General features: G+C 39.0%; 1 protein-coding gene across 1 annotated transcript in view; it reads right to left on the bottom strand.

Moving 5' to 3' along the window:
• The window catches only part of LOC105224421 (putative uncharacterized protein DDB_G0271606), a 632,600-nt gene extending 616,105 nt beyond the window's left edge, over nt 1-16,495 (bottom strand). Inside the window, exon 1 of the mRNA XM_049459078.1 lies at nt 16,481-16,495. The gene's annotated coding sequence lies outside the window, so the exon portion shown is untranslated. The remainder of the gene's footprint in view (nt 1-16,480) is intronic.
• Nucleotides 16,496-16,748: the final 253 nt, after the last annotated feature.

Below are 16,748 nucleotides of genomic sequence, written 5' to 3'. Positions count from 1 at the left end.
CTCCTGACAACAGCTCCACAAGTAAATATTATAAATTTTAATCAGAAGTTTAGAAATGTTGGAAAAAACCATATCTATTATATTAGAATTCAGTATTTAAGATCCAGGATACTCATTCGAAACACTATATGTACATTGTATAATAAACTATTTTATTTGTTATCAATAAATATTACTACCAACAAAAATAATAAGTCCAATGATTACTTGAACACCAAACAAATACCTCAATAAATGTTTAATTGGAAATTATAATTACAAAAACATTCCCCACATTGACAGCAGATCTAGTTTTTACAATAACAAATTTTCATTTATTTATTTTTTTATTTTTTTAGTTGAAGACAGATTTATGAATTTTAATGGAAAAGTTGAGGAATGGTTTAACATCAACAGTTTATAGCATAACAAGCGCATAAATCATGTCGTATTTCACTTGCTCTGCATATTTTAACGGTCAGCGGGCACACCCACTTGTCACTGGTGTTATGGTGAAACCTTTTTATTAGTCTTACAAAGTTACTGTGTCATTAAAAACTTAATTATGTGTGTAATTGTAGCATGTAAGCGCAAGCTCGTAAACAAACACACACTTCCGAACGCGAGCAATTGGAGCAAAACACCCTTTATAAGCAGCCAAGTACACACGCACGTATGTGTTTACTTATGTGCCACATGCTGATCGCTGATCGCGTTAAATACCTGTTGCTGCACGTTCACCACTTTGTAGCGGCTCTGGTAATTGCTTACTTAACAGTTGAAATAATAATTTTCCAATTAAATAAAACACATTTAAATAATTAAAGCGACACAATTATGTCAAAATAAAAGTGAGCGAAATAAGCGAAAAATTTATCTGTAATTTACTATGCAATGCTGGCAAGCGATATTTCAAAGGCGCACACCAACACACATGCATACACGCAAACGGACTTGCGGACTTGGTATTGAATTACACTTATGTGTTGCTGCTAAGTTTACTGATTTGTTGTTAGCTTAGTTAATACAACGTCCGTCTGTCGGCATGCCACTTGTGGAATTTTATTGCTTGGCTATAATTTACACGTACAAATGCACACACACACACACCCAGCCTTGCAAACGCCGTTCATTGGGCATACGCACTTTGCGTTGCTGCAGCAATCCATAAAGCCAATGTATTGTTGCTAGTGTTGTTATTGCTTGGTTGTTAAATAGACTTCTGTTAGCGCTGCTACTGTTCTCGTTGTGGCCAAGCACTATTAATTGTCGCTAGTTAATCGATTTTCCGCTGTTCCGTATGTGTGTGGCGACATAAATTCCTGTAGAATGCCACAGTCAGGTGTCGCATAGAAATGTGTGAGTTTTGAAGTGCGCTTGTAAATAGTTTAAGGATTTTATCGCAATTACAGTGATTGTAACATTTAATCAAACGATTTTTTTATTGAATTCCGTTGACGACTGCGTGTCGACACTTCGAGTTTTTGGTTGATAAAAGAGTAAATTAAGGAAAGAGTTGGGATTTTTAATAAAAAGAAAAAAACAAAACAAAATGTTAACTTCCCTTATATACTCTTCAAAGGAGCATTTATTTTACTTCAAGTCGAATTAAAGTTACTCAATAAGAAAAAAATAAATCTTGACATTGAACTGTGTGCTGTAGTAGCAATTTCGTGAATATATCTTTTCAACTAAAAAAGTTTTCAATCCATTTTTTTTTGTTTTTTTAATATGTAAATGAGGGGAGAAACGCACGTGTGCAAACATTTCGGTATCTCCACAACTGGGGCCTAGTTCGCGTATATACATATATACATACATTCAGACAGGCAGACGGACACGGTTAAACCGGCTCAGCTCGTCAGGCTGATCATATATAACAGGTTATCCAAGTAGTGGTACTTTCTTCAATAGCCGTATTTGACAGATCACTCGTGAGTTGTGTCAAGCTGTAATGTTATTTTTGTTCAGAATTGCTTAGCATTTCATCATGGAAAGATCAAAGAGCTGCCATTTCATCCAAAAAAACAACGATTTGGTGTGGTTTGTGGGCCGGTGAAATCATCATTTCTTCAAAAATGATACCGGTGAGAACGTAAACGTCAATGGCGACCGTTTTCGCTCCATGATAACCGACTATTTCATGCTTAAAATTGAAGCTCGTGATCTCTGCGACATTTGGTTTCAACAAGACGGCGTCACTTCTCACACATCGCATCAATCAATGGATTTTTGAGAGAACATTTCGATGATCAGATGATTTCACGTCTTGGACGGGTCTTTTGGCCACTAAGATCCAGTGACATCACACCATTAAACTTTTTCCTGTGGGGATACGTAAAGTCTAAAGTCTATGCAGACAATCCCTCTTCGACTCAGGCCTTGGAGCAAAACATCACGCGTGTAACTCGCCAGTTAAATGCTCTAAATGCTCAAACAAGTCATCGAAAATTTTAATCAAATGGATTGGTCTTCTGAGACGTAGACGAAGGAGATAATTTTCAAAAATTAAATCCCAATGAATGTTCTTTCCAATGATAGTAAACATTACCCCTCGCTGTCCTGACTATAAGGTGAATGACTCATCAAATCGATGTTTTGAGTGCTCAAAAATGTAGTTGTTTGAGTCGATGTGTGAGAGCTCGAATTATCGTAGTGAAGATATATCCATCTTCGGTCATTGGTTTTCCTGATTTCTTGACGGACAACTGACAAAAAATGGTTTTATACCATTCAAACTTTGACCAGTTTTTCACCAAAGCAGGCAATCATTGCTTGAAAGTGCTTCGTGCGCGAACAACTTTTGTTGGATTCGGCTCATTTTACAAAACGAATACAATAAACTACTGTTTACTTTCGGCCTCATATGTATAAATCCACAATTAATAATTTATAACATTGTATTAGACGTCTTTCGTTTAAAAATTTCTCTCGACCAATCGGCACGAGCCCTTTAGAACGATTGACAAATTATTTTGGATTCTACGTGAGCAAGTACTTTTTACAGTCAAATGTTCATATAATATTTAATTTGTGATGCACTAAGTCGCATGAAAATATTGCTTTATCACTTCACGCACAGAATCAATAGTTTCCCGAAAAACTTCTGATTTTGGACGCCCCTCACGACATTCGCCTTGGAGTGATCTACGGCCTCGACGTAGTAGTCCTTGACGTAGCTTTATCGTCAAAAATTGAATTAAGTTTATCTATGCACTCTTAATGAGCTAATCCACGTTGAAAATTGTAAAAAATTAACGCGCGGAAAGGATCGCGATATATTTAAATTTTTGTCCGAATTGAATATTTTAAGCTGTTCAATGGGTTCCTTTGGGTGAAAAGCAACCTTTTTTCAACAATTTTTTCTCATATAAAAATTAAATAATTTATTAGAATTTTTTATTGTTACAAACATAGACTATTAAAAAGGAAATTCAGAAATTTTGGAAAAATATTTTAAACTCGGCTATTTCCAAGTCATTTCTGGTGACACCTCGGAAGAAAAAGATGCGCCCGTGTTGACATCTAAAGTGAAAAGTGTTTTAGCTAAAACGTAAACTTAGAACTGGGACGAAGGAACAAAAAATACTGTAATTTGGATTTTTGGCGGTTATTTTTGCAAAAAAAAAATGAAAAGCTTCCGTAAACTCATGAACCCCTTAAGTTCCATAAACAACACAAATACCATCAAGATATAACATCAAAAATGTCAAACTTTACGATAAAAATTATGAGTTGACAGATTGCAACGCTAGAATTGCTAAATCGCGAAATATAAAAGGCAACATATGTATCTGATATATTACACGTATTTTTGACCCTTTTGTTTAATGTCTTCTAACGTTCAACAAAGCGAGTGGTTATTGCCGCTATTTGCACAGTTGTTCTCTATCTTAACCATTTTTAAAAGTCCACAAAATAAAAAAAAACGTTCTCTGCCACAGCAAACATTTCCTAAGTATCTTCCAATAGTTCCATTGAATACCGCGCTACGCGGCTTGTGAAAACACAAAAGACATTACCTTAGAAAATATTCTTGGGAAATGTTGTAGCTATGGAATTGAAATTTGTAGTTAAAGAACTATTGTGGTTGCAGTGTGTGGTTGTCAACGGCAATTTCCCATCCACAAACAACGATTCTTCGGAGAAATTCTCACGCTGTGACGACAACGATGTTAGAACGCGCAACAACGGCGAATATTGGTAGCAACATACTTGTTAATATGCGCGACAACATTTGTACAACAATAACAACAAATAAACATATGCACATGAGCCTACAAGCTCGCAACTTTATGTTGGTGCACGCAGGAGTCGAAGCATCTGCGATTCAGAACACACATACAAACAAATATAGCCAATCATATGTGTATATGTGAGTGTAACTAACTTATTGTGTCGCTTGTTATTTAAATGTGCGACGCGACAACACAGTAGTCAAATGTGGAAGCAACCAACTGTCAACGTTATCAGTAAATGTGAGTAGAAACCGTGAGGAACTCGTAATTCAACTGACACGGCTGGTACAGCAGTTGAAGAGCTTTGGCTTGGGCCGCGCTGAATCAATTTTTTTGTGTTTTTTCATTTTTGTTCTGTTTTATGAAAATCTACCAAAAACAACAACAAACTGTTTACGGAAGCTTTGTTGTTGCATGATAATCTCTAAGCTTATTTTTAGGCAGGTACATTTGTAGGTACAAGGGCAGCTGGTTGGACTATAAGCTGTCAACTAATAGAGGACATGGTGGAAAGGCTCCTAGTTGGTACTGTTAATGTTAACAGTTAGTCCGGAGATTAGATTAGTTTAATAATGAGACTGATAGTCGTGAAGCCACGAATCCTCCATCTCGGACTGTTAGAAACACCCATCCCTTGAGATGACCAGAACTCAAAAAGACCGCCGTATATCGACAAATCGCTTTGCGTCAGCGAAAAGACAGCTAATATCAACCTCGGCTATCTCGCTTGGTTCGCCAAAGTATGGGTGTCTACATGTTTAAATCTCAGTCTTGCAAAGGCCGGACAGTGTAGAAAGATAGTCTCGATTGTTTTCCACCTCACATTCCTCCATACAACTTTACCATCAAGACTTTTAGTCTCAACGCATGGATACCAGTAGAAACGTGTCCAGTTAGAACTCCTATCGTTGCGGCAGGATGGACCTTACTAAGAGCTAATAATTCAATAGAATTATTTCTTTTAATTCTGGGCCAGAGGAATGTCGGAACCGCCTTCCAAGGAAAGCTGATTGTTAAGGAAACAGAATCTTACATTGTAATCTTTTGACCTTTTGTAATGGAAGCCCACTCCGCCACGATATGCTTGACACGACCTCAAACTTCGCAAGAGTTCTAAAGTCGGACCCGAGCGCACATTAGGAAACATTCAGACTGGTTGAGTCTATTTCCGTATTGCTTACAGTTCTTGCCTGAATAAAAATCAGAGTTAATTCTGATTTCATGTACCCAATAGTCGAGGGATCTCCTTGGCTTTCTCAGTTTCCAATAATATGTACTGGCAACCGGCGCCAAGTAAAGGTGGCTGGTGAAAGGGTTGTCATAATGATTGTACTACATCTGCTGAGAAGTCGTTATAAAGTGCCGATTCCATAAAATGGGTTTAAAATCCATCAGTGTGACCAGGAAAGGGTGTATTGGAAATATGTTTTTCAGAAAGTGTAATTAATTGATCTTAAGGTAAAAGCTTGCAAGAAATCAGATGTCTTTAGAAAAGTTCTATCTCTTAAACCTTACCTCACAGAATTATAAATCTACCCTTTTTATAAGCCTATTTTAGCCACTAAATTATATGTAAGTACGTACCTTGAGCGATGTCGTTGGCACACGCAAAGTGAAAAGCAACCTGGCTGCCATATTTTAATACTCTGAACTCTGTTGATGGGCCGTGACCGCGGTTTAAACAGCTGTGCCCATATTTTTAGCTGGAAGAGGCAACCAGTAGATACAGTGTTGACAGTAGAATGAACAGATAAGAATGATAGGGCAACGTGCAGCACTGAGTTGGGATTGTCATACGGCAGTGGCAAAGTCCCGCATGGTGGGTACCGAATCCTTAATTCATTTTAATATACCAATTTTTTCTTTTTTTCTTGAGTGAATATATGTATATAGTGGCAACTGCTGCTACTGATTGTTGTCAGATTCTTGTCTCATACTAAGCTACCACTACCAAATAAGTGAAGAAATGAACTTCTTCTTGATCAACTTCAACAAAATGCGCGCCAACAACAACCGCTCCCATGCTGTGCCCAAGTCTAGTCTTCTGTTGCAACGGGAAGATTCGCTACAAATGCACTCTTCGTTCAAATTCCAGTATTGTGCGCTATGTCTCTACCATATTTGCAAGAATCACTGTTGTAAGCTGACGGAGATTCACCATTGAAGCACGCTGCAAATGTACCTATATGCGCCACAACAACGATGATGTCCAATTAACGTGGCTTATTGCAAGCAGAGCTACGACACGATACGAAAAAAAATCTGAAAAATATCGTACTGAAGAAGATTAAGAATGAAGTGAAATAAAGCGAGATTCAGTGCAATCATTACACACTCGTCGCACCCGCCGAACCCGCAGCGAACTAACTGCCTTGCCATCGCATAGACAACAACGACATGTGACTTATGATTAGAATCATGGCGTGACATAGGCCATGGGCCAGCAGACTGCCAAGTAATAGACAATAAAGTGTAAGTATAGAGAAAAAATAGCAATTCTTAATATTCCTATATACATACATATATGTAAGTATGTATGTTTGCCTAAGAGAGTGCTAAACGTTGCAGTCGAGTCTGAGTCTGCGCGCGAGCTAATGAAGCGAAAAGCTTACCTGACCGTCTTCTTGGCAGTCTGGTGTGCCGCCCGTTAGCAGCTATGTATTTATGCATTTAATTGAAGGCGCTCGTCGAGTTAATGTCGGTAGATGAGATAGAGTTGGGCGTTAAAGAAGCAGTAATTCGTACTATCTTTGAGCGCTTGTTGGGGAGAAACATCTAACAACTTAACTAGACATACAAGGCCAACGGGTATATTCACAAGCTCAAGTGCAGGTCTGGAGTCCTGGGAGGCAGTTAAGCCGCAAAAGTGTGTGCTTTGCCGTTGCAGGTTATTTGATTGCGATTGAATTCTGTGTGAAATTCGGAAAATCTGCGACAGAGATGTTTGATATGATCAAGAAGGCTTACGTGGATGTTGTTTTAGCAAGATGTGGTGTGTATCAGTGGCACCAGGCCTTTTTGGAGGGCTGGGAAGAGGTCACTGGTGAAGACAGTGCTGGGAGACCTGCGACTTTAACAAACAACGACTATGTGACTCGTTTGCGCAAAGTTTTGAACTCAGACCGTCGACTAAGTATTCGTTTAATTACTCAGATGTTAAATTTATTAAAATTTGTGGTTCATGACATTGTGACTGAGCACTTGAATATGTTCCAGAATATGCGCGAAGATGGTCCCAAAAGTGCTCACTGACGATCAGAAATTGCGGCGAGTGGAAGTTTGCCAAGAAAATTTGAGCATATGTGAAAGCGACCCCCCATTTTTTGAACAACTTAATCCCAGGTGATGAGTCATGGATCTTTGAGTATGATCCCAAGACAAAGAGGCAATTTTCCGAGTGGCAAACACCTGCGCACATAGGTTTCTGCTAGTGCATACTGCGGCTAAAAATATAAGGAGTTGTCGCAGGACAATGACATTTGGTACATCATTGTTTTGGATTCCAATCAAGAAAAAAATGAAAATTTTTTTTTTTAAAAATTTTATTTTACGCCCACCTCCCATATAAGGTGAAACTTAATTTTTGACCTACAGCACTGATTTTTGGTACATAGCATTTTTATGACATTATATATGTTGGTGTTAAATTTCAATAATATCCGCCCACTTTTACGCCCACCTCCCATACAACTAAATTCTCTTTTATCAAGTCTCTTTTAGCAACTTTTTTACATATTCGTGACATTCTGACATTGTTTTTTTCAAGGGGGGCAATTTGGGGCAGCTGATTTTTTTTTTATCGTTTAGCTGAGACTTCAGGCTTCAATTCGGTATATGTATGTCGACAGCGGTAGACAGCGCTAAAAAGATGCACCACTTTAAATTTGAAGAACATTGAAATTTTGACGTCCAAATTATGTTGTTCCACAAAATTTTTTTATGCATTATTTTTTTCAATGGATTTTGATGCAAATTTTTTCTTTAATACATATTATAAATGAAAAATAATAACGAAGTTGAATTTCAATAGTTGTTTTATTGTATCAATGATTTGACTTTTGAGTAAATTTTTTGCTAATTTTGATGTTCTCTACATTCACCAACTTTGGGTATTTCTGGACAAAAAACTAATGCTGATAGAATCCTAATACTTTGGAAAAATAATGTATAGATAGTTGGTAACAAACTGTGAAATTTTTATTCAAATCAGCCAACATGAAATTTTTGAATTTCGGCCACAGATATCCCAATGTGCGGCGTCTCCTTGTCCAAATGCATGCACCTTGGCTCTTAAAGCAATTCCGGAGAATGCCTTCCGCGACGCCTTCGATGATTGGAATCGAATCTGGCAGCGCTGCATCGACGCAGAAGGAGCCTATTTTGAAAGCTTTTAAAGAATTATAACGATTGGTTCCATAAATTTTTTTAAATCGACTTAGTCCTCTTACTCTCCGGACAGACCCTGTAGGTTAACTCTCTCTCTCCTTTCATATAATACGTATTGAAATCACATACTTTCTATGCCGACACTAGTTAACAGTCTAAGTACTTTTGACTAAGATCTCGAATTGTTATCCCGATCTTCTTATTTTAAATATCTAATCTGAACATACCCCATCTTGCATTTAAGCTTTACCTCATTAACAAATATTTTTAGCGCTGAAAATACTTATCTAACTTGGTAGTACGATACCTCAGTATATAGTTAAACATGAGAATAATTTATATCGACTAAGAATATTCTTCAGTGTTTCTAAGCTTGTATATTTTTACTTTTTTTTTAAGTGTTGTATGAAGTCTGTGTGCTCATTGATCACGCTAAAGCTTTCTGCCGTTCTGCCATTGGCTGTATGTATTGGCGCATCTTTCACATCCTTCCAAGCGAACTCTGCAGCTGTGCGCTACACGGGCAGGTACATATTGTCAATTTCCAGTGGCCAAAAATGGGCAAACAAGCTGCCAGATAGCATACATAGTTGTCGAATGCGGCTAGAAGCTGGTGTGCGGTATTTTGCTATCGAAATTATTAAATACTTACAAACATGCAATGCCCTGTTATGTGCAAGATGCTTGTAGATATGCGCCACAAAGCCGCCTCGTAAGCACCATGTATGCACTCGTGTGTAACTGCGCTTGTAAGATAGCCAAACGACCTGTCTAGCGATCGCCTTAAATGGTGGATAATTTAGGGTAAATGAGCTTGCCCATTGGGTTTGTAGCCTGCGCTCACTTCACTGTTTGTTTTTGTGCATTCTTGGGTGGAAAACTGATTGCTGATAGCTCATTTTCTTCTAATTTAATAACAACCGCTGGTTTAGCGTTGTGTGGTATGAGAATGCATTTGACATTTGTAAGCTGCGTAGAAGCCAAATATGGCGCCGACATGACAAGTTTTATTAAAGTCAATGTGTTTGAGGCTTCTTTTGAGATTGTTTTTGTTTTGGAAATAGTTTGTGTTAAAGAAAAACCTAGCTCGAGTAGCCACGCGAAAGGAAAGCCTATGAATACACTGCTTTGAAAAGTTTTTTTTCTTATTGCTAACAGATGGCATTACTATTTTAAATGAGCTTTAGTTTTTGAATCTCGATGGAAGCTGTGTTCTAAGTCTTTTACTCTTCAGTAAGGTTTACCATTTTATCATAGGAAACTTATGGTCGTCATAATCGTCCTGTCAGATCAACAATTGAGCGTCTATTGGAAAATTTTGAATTCACAGACACAGTACAAAATGTTCCCGTGCCAGTAAGACAAAGAAGAGCCGAAGCATCGAGAATATTTCTGCCGCTAGCGCATCAATTGAGGAAGAGCTAAATCAGTCTCTCACTTGTTCTTCTCAAGCATCTCTGTGGCGTTGTTATGGCGAATTTTACGAAAAGATCTTCGCCTACATCCTAACAAGACGCAAGAACTGAATCTGGATGACCACCAAATCGTCGTATGTTCGTGAATTGAGCTATGTAACAACTTGAAAATGATCCGGATTTTCATCTAAAAATCATATTCAGCGATGTAGCTCATTTCTGGCTGAAAGGCTTCGTCAATAAGAAAAATATGCGTTATTGGTCAGGCAGCAATCCAAACATACTCTATGAGTCCCATTATAACCTGAAAAAATTACGGTTTGGTGCAGTTTATGTGCCGGCGGCGTCATTGGGCCGTACTTCTTTCGCAATGATCAAGACCAACACGCTACTGTGATTAGGAATCGGTACCGCTCAATGATAACCGAATATTTTTGACCCGAATTGGATAATATGGATTTGAACAATACGTGGTTCCAACAAGGCGGCGCCAAAAGCCACACAGCGTGTGTTGAACGTGTTATCTCACGAAAATGTCCAGAGAAATGGCCGCCTCGGGCGTGCGTCTGGACTTCTGCAAGAGGGCCCGTGGTGGCCATGCAAAAGAAATTGAGATCCATACATAATGTCAAGAATGTACTTTCACGAGAATATTCATTGATATCCCAAAGCATTTTATTTTATTTAAAAAACTTTTGTAGCGTTCTTATTGAAAAGCCCTTTATAATATCAATAGTAAAAGTAGAGCAGAATGTAACCACTGCTCCGTATATTCTTTCTAGTTAATTACATGGTACGTATGTTTCTAAAAATAATTAACCAGTCAACTACAACAAAATTAGTACTTCAACTGCCGTTTCACTCCTCCAGTACTCAGTATTGCTATTTATTCTTACACTTCTGCCACACACCATTATTATTATTACCTTTTGTTGCCACACTATTTATAAACTCAATGAATACGCAATTACAAGCCAGATAATATAAATAAGTCTTTGTGCCCATAAACAATGTTCATTGTGCACTGATTTATTTACAAATTAGGTTCTCCCTTGCCTCGTCACTATCGCGAACTTGTGAATTCTCTTTCAAAGGAAACCGGAAACCTTTGCGAACGTGTAAAATTGAATGCGGGACACAGGTTCTACTCTCATTTATTTACACATCAAACTGAACTGCATTGAAATAATAATTGGGATTAGAACTGATTTGTTGGAACTGTGACAAGAGCTGTGATGTTTTTGGAAAACATTTTAATTGAAGTGCAATTGAATAATATCACTAGAATAGTATGATGAAACTTATAACATTAATAGAATTGATGTTGGCGTAACATAAATTTATATAAAAGGAATATTGTGTTAAATACTATTGATTCTATGGGATTTGTGTTTAATGGTCTTTGTTATTTAATTTAAATATGATAAATGTGTATGAGAAAAATTTGACAACAATTCGAGATACCAAGAGCAGCCAGTCCCTTCTCCACCTGATCTCTCGAACGGAGCGGAGGTCTTCCTCTTCCTCTGCTTCCACCGGCGGATACTGAATCAATTCAAATTCAAAGCTGAAGTGTTCTTTTTCATCCGAGCAACATGACCTAGCCAGCGCAGTCGCTGTCTCCAAAAATCTTCCGTAGAACCTTTCTCTCGAACAATCGTAACGTCGACACATCAGATATTGTCATCGTCCATGCCTCCACGCCATATAGCAGGACAGGAATGATGAGGAACTTGTAGAGTTTGGTTTTTGCCTACTCGGTCCGAAGAAGCACCTGTTGGAAAATTATCTACGAAATTATCTACGACTTGTATACACTTATAGAAGATTTTACCTTCTCTATTCAGCTCTGCAGGTCGTATTATTATCTCCAGCAATAGATTGAAGAAGTCACACGATAGAGAGTCCCCTTTTCTGAAATATCGCTTGGTATCGAACGTTTGGTAAGGCCTTTCTCGATCCAGACGGAGCTTTTGGTGTCAGCTTACATATCCGTATTAGTTTTGCGAAGATACCAAATTCAGATAAAGCGGCATAGAGGCAGTACCTTTTCGTGCTGTCGAAGGCGGCTTTAAATCGACGCAGAGGTGATGTGTGTCAATCTTAATTCAGCGGGTCTTTTCCAAGTTTTGGCGTGTGGTGAAAATCTAATGGATAGGAAATTTTCCAGGCCTGTAGCCACACTGATAAGGTCCAATCAGTTGATTGACGAAGGGCTTCAGTCTTACACACGCTACACTCGATAAGGTGATATATGCGATATTACAGAGGCTTATCCCAAAATGATTGGCGCAAATTGCGTTCAACAGGCTGGAGAAGTTTCCCTCTACAACTTCAGTATGCTCTGATCATCAGGCACAAGATGACCACTTTATGTCCTACACAAGAGTACGCTCCGGTCTTGAAACCTTAAATGAATTGTCACATCTTTTCATAGAATCTTCGAGCATTCTCCATGTCGGCCTCTTTCTTTTTTTGTCTGCATATGCGTCTCGCTTTCCTCTTCATCCCTCGGTATCTATCCCACTCCGCTCGTGTTGTGATCGACCGCAACATTACGAGTTGGCTGTCTGCTTTTTCTCCACTGCAACTCGGCAGTCTTCATTGTACCTGTTGTTCTTTTAACCTTTACGAAGACCAATGATTTCGCTTGCACTTGTTTATGGTTTTCAAAGAAATTAGCTACAGAGGCACACGGTTTTGGACCAAGATAAGGATTCACTCATTATTTATGGTGTGTATTGAAGGTGTGAAACTTAGGAAGATATCAGCCAACCAACAAAGATCCGCTCAATGCAGCCCAAATGATTTTCAGATATCTATTGAAGAAAATAAACTTTTCGAAAGTACTTTATTATCCACATCTGACCATTTTTTCGCACATCAATCTCACACTTCAAATTAAATATACTTAATCCTTAATGATATATTATTTACAACTACCGTTACAAAGTTACTATTGCACAGCAATAAGCCACATTGCATTCAACATAACATTTAAGGTATAGGTTGGTGAGTTTATGCCTCTGGTAATAAAGCATAATAAAATAAAGAAACTCAACTACTGCGCAATTTACTGAAATTGATTTGAAGAAATTGAAGAAAAAAGGAAAAATACACATGTTTGGAATAATCACGTGTAACCACACAGAAACCATTCGCGTTCGCGCACTTATTTTATTTATTATGTGTCCCTGCATGGATCGTGAGAAATTTATTTTTTCTGTGGTCAACACTTGACAGCGAGGTTTCGCTATTGATGCCAATGAAGGTATTGATATTGTCAGTGGCCGTGTTGTTGGCATTGTTGCGCGACGCAAGCAGTTAAAGTGGCTGACTTTGCCCTTGACAAAGACCAAGAATGGGCGAAAGAGTCAAGTCAATTCAAGACGAGTGCTGCCAAATCGAAACCGAACCAAGTCAAGTCGGTCCAATCCGAACCGAGCTGAGCTGTGGCGGTAATAAACCAAACGTTGCCGTTGTCGATGACGTTGGCGATATTGACTTGGCAGCGCAACAAGAGTCAAACCAATTGGCGGGGCGCAAAGAAAACAACTGAAGGAAAAGAAAAGTAGAAAAGCAAATACAGAAAGATAGGTAGGTAACTCCGCCAGGTACTAATGTGTGTAAATGCATGGAGTTGGAGCTCGGGCGCTGCCTTTTACCTCAGAATTATGGGCCAACAGGGTTAAAAAACACTTGGCGCACCTGAGAATGTTGATAGCCTCACGTACCAATAGCGTCGGCAAACACACTTGACAATATTGCAACAACAACAATAAGTGCAATAACAGGCAATTGCCAAGGTAAAAATCAGTAAGAGGAGTCCCAACAACATGCAACGTAAGCGCGGCCCGGCCGTTGCGCCAATGTGGCGAACATTTTGTTTGGACAACGCTGGAAGCAGCAATGCCAACAAAGATAACGCGCAGCGGCAGACACCATAAAAGGGTTCTTAGCACTTGGGGAACACACACATACATACACACTTGCAACATGAGCGCATCTCCACGTCCACGACTTCCCTCCACTTGACTTGACTTGACTCGATTTGACTCCATTCAAAACCCGTGTGTATTGCGTTACGAAGCACGGCATTGAATTGGTCGCGTTGTTGTCGATTACACACGCAAAAACAAGAACAACAGCGAAAGTTCCAATAATTACTACGAAAATGTACAATTTCTATACACGCGCACCATGAAATCGAAAACCGCAAAGGGCAAAGTGTTGCAGACGTTTAGGGCCAAAGGTGAGCCGATCACGCGAAGGAAGCGAATGTGTGCATGGAAGGGTGCTAGGGTTCGCACAATGCAGGATCCAACATCAATGTGCGTCGAATTGTATATGATTGCATTTAAGGTTATGTGCCTCATTGTTGCAATTGCGTTCCACGTGTTTCGGCTTATTACCGGTCGTGACAAAATCAATGTAGCTTGAAGCTTTTGTCGCGTCGCGTTAAGAGCATAAATCCGCGATGTCGACTGTGACAGTGTGGCGAAGATTGAAGTTAATAGGAGGAAGCTGTTGCATTTTTTACTTTTCTTGGAAATAATTTAAGGAAGGACATCTCAAGAGAGCTTCGCCATATAACGAATGTAGCCTAGAAATCTCTTTAATATGAAAAATATTGATATTAGCTAAGTTCTAAGTAAAACCCCAGTATGAGTAAATTCCGTCATTCCCCTCTTTTTGGAACTCCACGTTCTCGAAGCATATGTCTTCAAAAATTATCGACAAAATTCCTATAATTGAAAAAATTTATTTCTTAAGAACATATCACCGAAGTAGCACCTCTTCAAAGCTTGTTGATGAGGGGCAATGTATTTTTTCCTTTTTTGGGTCCTTAGATTTTGAGATGCTTTGAAGGAACAAACGTTTCTAATAATAATGGAATATGTTTTTTTGTTACAGTTTTCCATGAGCTTCAAAACGGGGTTCTTTTGAAATCACCACTAATGATCTTCTAGCTATTCATCATATTAGAGGTCCAAATGTGAAAATGTTTTGATGCCGTAAAACCGCAGTTCCAAGGTGATCAGTTAGTATTACTGTAATGACTGATCTCTAACAATGCCGTGTCACCTCTTCTGAAATCATTCAGTTCAAAGATTAAATTTAAACCTAAAATAAATATCTTTGCAGCTCGTCGCACTCCCGGCTTGGCTCCCACGTCACTGTTGACAGTCAAAACTTTGACGTCGTAGATAATTTCATCAATCTTGGAACCAGTATTAATGTCGACAAACAATGTTAGCCTCGAAATCCAACTTAGAGTAACTCTAGCCAACTGGTGCTACTTCGGACTGAGTGGGCAATTGAAAAGTAAAGTCCTCTCTCGACGAACAAAGACCAAACTCTATAAGTCACTCATTATTCCTGACCTGCTATATGGTGCGGAGGCATGGACAATGACATCATCTGATGAGTCAACGAGTTTTCGAGAGAAAGGTTCTGCGGAAGACTTATACTTCTTTGCGTATTGGCAACGGTGAATGCCGCAATCGATGGAACGATGAGTTGTATGTGATATACGGCAAATTAACATAGTTCAGCGAATCAAGCGACAGCAGCTGTACTGACTAGCTCCAGCTTTGAAGGTTTTTGATTCAGTATTCGCTGGTGGAAGCAAAGGAAGAGGAAGACCTCCACTCCGTTGGAGAGATCAGGTGAAGAAGGACCTGGTTGCATTTCGAATCTCCAATTGGCACCAAGCAGCGAAGAAGATTTTAAAGCAAAATAGATCTAAGAAGTCTCCGAAATATACGCCATACTGTCATGTTTTGAATATCGCTTCTTTCAACGATCTGGCAATCGTAGTATTCGACCTCCACTTGCATTTGTTTTAACAAGATGGAGTAGCCTTTTCTTAGAAAGAGAGATTTTTCTACCGAAATCGTGTTTCTACGTCCAAAGTGATCAGTGGTAAGTAACCGGATCGCCTGTTTTAAGCTCCCATCTGGCGGGTGAGTTAAAAATCAAGCTCATTGATGTTTCGGTATTCTTCGGACAGAGTTCTATGAGTGTATATTAAAAATATTATCAAACAATCGGATATACGTTCAGACTACTCTCTCAACTTTCGATTAGAGAGGATTACACTAAGTGAATTATTATCAATGTTCGTAAAAAACTGTGGTGACAAAAGCAGTAGGCAAAAAATAGAAGAGTTTTAGGGCAAGAGAATGAAAGCTTTAGTCCACCGTGGCTGAAATCCGCCATCAGTGCGCTGGCATGTCCCGACAACGGACAGTGATTCATGGTTTATTAAGCGCATTATGCTGCGGGACACTTGCAACGCAGCGACGACGACCACGACGACGACGGCGATGATGCCGATAACAATAATGACAGGAGTCCGAAGAAAAAAAAGTTGCAAAGGAACGACCGAAGAAATGTTACACGTGCAGTTGCAGCGAAAAAAATTGGAAGCGCTACAAATTAAAAGAAATAAACTCACACAGCAATTGCTTGGTGACTCAAGGAAGTGCACGTACTAAAAACAACAAACAACAAAAGTGGCAAGAAGCATACGAGCGCTTCGACAAAAATAAAAGCGCGGCTGAGCACACGTGTGCGCCAACACACCAGCGTGCAGCGTGGTAAGAGACAGATGACGCTGCCACAAGTGGAACCGAGGCCACAGCGCATGCACACAAATAAAAAGCAACAACAAAAATTCCACAAACACACATATGTATTTATGACCAAATTGGCAATGCAGCAATAA

This window comes from Bactrocera dorsalis, chromosome 5 (genome assembly GCF_023373825.1).
Source record: "Bactrocera dorsalis isolate Fly_Bdor chromosome 5, ASM2337382v1, whole genome shotgun sequence".
Classification (NCBI taxonomy): Eukaryota; Metazoa; Arthropoda; class Insecta; order Diptera; family Tephritidae; genus Bactrocera; species Bactrocera dorsalis.
This window is presented reverse-complemented; position numbering and strand designations above follow the sequence as displayed.